The 2,203-nt window shown below is 46.0% G+C and overlaps 1 protein-coding gene across 1 annotated transcript in view; it reads right to left on the bottom strand.

Annotated features, from left to right (window-relative positions):
* The window catches only part of vangl2 (VANGL planar cell polarity protein 2), a 9,188-nt gene that overhangs the window by 6,126 nt on the left and 859 nt on the right, over positions 1–2,203 (bottom strand). The gene's annotated exons all lie outside the window — the stretch shown is intronic.

Raw genomic sequence — 2,203 nt, forward strand, 5'->3', positions numbered from 1 at the left:
GGGGGGGGGGGTTTCTTTTTGGGTCCATGTGATACACACTCGCCCGGATGCCACATTCCCCAACTGTCCCCTGCGGTCTCCAAGGGCAACAGAGCTTAACTACTACAATGGGGATGGCTAGGGGTGCGAAAGGACAGGAGGGGGGTAGTTGCCGGGGTAACCAGACCATCAACTTTACACCCCCTCCTCTCCTTCTGCTTCAAATACACACCTCAGAAGACAGAAAGACACTTTACCAGGCCCCTGCTCTGACTACAAATCTGTTTTTTCCCTATTTTTAGTTTTTCAACTGGACAATACGCAGGGCTTCTCCCCCCCCACCAAACAAGGTACTTTCCGATTTGGATGTAGAACAAGCAGACTCTAATCTAATAACAAATCTCCTCACGCTCTCAATTTGCGTCCATCTTCCACATTAGACACTACAGTGTTCAGTAACGGCTTTCATGTGATTCACACATGGACTTCTCAGCTGGGACATCTGCAAGCAGATATATTAGCGGGCGCACAAGGCTGTACTCATAAAAAAAAAGCTGTGAAAATGTATTTTAATTCCAAGGAGTTTCTCAAACCTGGGGTCAAAATCTCACATTTATAGGAGTGAAAGAGTAAATCTTTTTTTTTCTTTAAAAAGCAGTCTCAGAAGGCACCTGGAACATGGTACTTCTGTCTGATGAAACCAAAACAGAGCTTTTTTGCCATCAGACTAAACCTTCTCTTTATATGCCAAACACTGCACATCCTCCAAAATGTACCATCTTTCCCAGAAAAGGCTTGTGAGGGTGGAGGAGAAACGAACGCAGCTAAATACAGAGAAGTCCTGGAGGAAAAAGCCTTACGCATCTGCAAGAAACCTGCCACCTGTGAGAGGGTTTGTTCTCCAGCAAGAAAATGAGCCCAAGCATGAAGACAAAGCTACACTTTACGACCATGTTAATGTCCCGCAGTGGCAGAAGAGGCAATAAAACATTAAAAAAAACGTCTTTCTAGAACAGGGGAAAAAAACAACAACAAAAAAAAGACAAAATACTGGGTTAGTCACACCGTCACGCCAGGCTGAGCTGCTCATTTTCTGGGTTAAAAATGGAAACCGCACAGACCCGAGGGCCCAGATTCTCAAGTGGCGTGAAAAATTATCTTTGGGTCTTCTCTGCATACTTAGCAATCCTTTTTTTTCACGAGCAGGGAGCCAGGAACCGAGTGTGTAACGGTGGAAATCTTGGGACAGACACAACACGGAGCATCAGAATAAAGACAGAGCTTTAATCCTCGACGTCGACACAATGCACACCTCTGACTGACTGATTTGGAGGAGATTCTTCATTAAAAAAAGAACGTGTTAAGAGAGTGCAGGCTTCTTTGGTTGCCTCCCTATTAAAACCGTTTTCGATAAACAAGTCAGAATGCACAACACCAGAGATTTTAACTATATTATTGCACCAACACAAATAAAACCAGCCCTGTCTCTCTCTCTCTCTCTCTCTGAGACACTCAATCCCATTGATCCCACTGTGGAGCCTCACTGTAATCAATACACAGCTGATCGATCCATGTTCAGCATCATTTGGGATGCGAGAGGTTTCCACGTGCAGGGCGTTGACATGATGGCCATGGACAGAAACTGTTACCACAACAACCAGAAGATACCAGACTTTAAATCTGATCTTCTGTAGCTGAAGCTTTAAGAAGATTCAAGTACATTTGCACTTGTTTTATGAGTTGTATCGCCTTTAAAAACGAGTGAGATCACTCCATTTTATTAAAAAAAGGTTATAAAAGTTTGTTTATAAGTGAAATGTCTGAGGTTTGCATGAAACATCTCGTTTAAAGTGGGTGTTTCTCGCCGTGCAGCCTCAGGTGGGTGCTGCGGGGCTCAAACCAGCTTTCCCCGAGTGGCTCCCGGGGGCCTCCAGGCCTCAGGGTGGCAGTGGGCCAGCGAGGCGTGGCTGCTGCCTCAATGCTGACTCCTGCAAACAACCCAAGCCCAGGCTTCGAGGCCTTTACCAACCGACACGCTCGGCAGCATGGAGGGAGAGAGAAAAAAAGAGAAAAAGATAAGCAGTGAGCGATGCGTTAAAGGCTGCAGCCGCGCCGAGGACGCACTGATCCGACAGCACGGCCACAAAGCAGAACACACCCAGGATGAAGTGATGCCGCTGTGAGCAACAGACTGGTGACCACACAGAAAGAAAAAAAAAAAAAA

This window comes from Morone saxatilis, unplaced genomic scaffold (genome assembly GCF_004916995.1).
Source record: "Morone saxatilis isolate NCDOM2014 unplaced genomic scaffold, NCSU_SB_2.0 Contig4, whole genome shotgun sequence".
Lineage (NCBI taxonomy): Eukaryota > Metazoa > Chordata > Actinopteri > Moronidae > Morone > Morone saxatilis.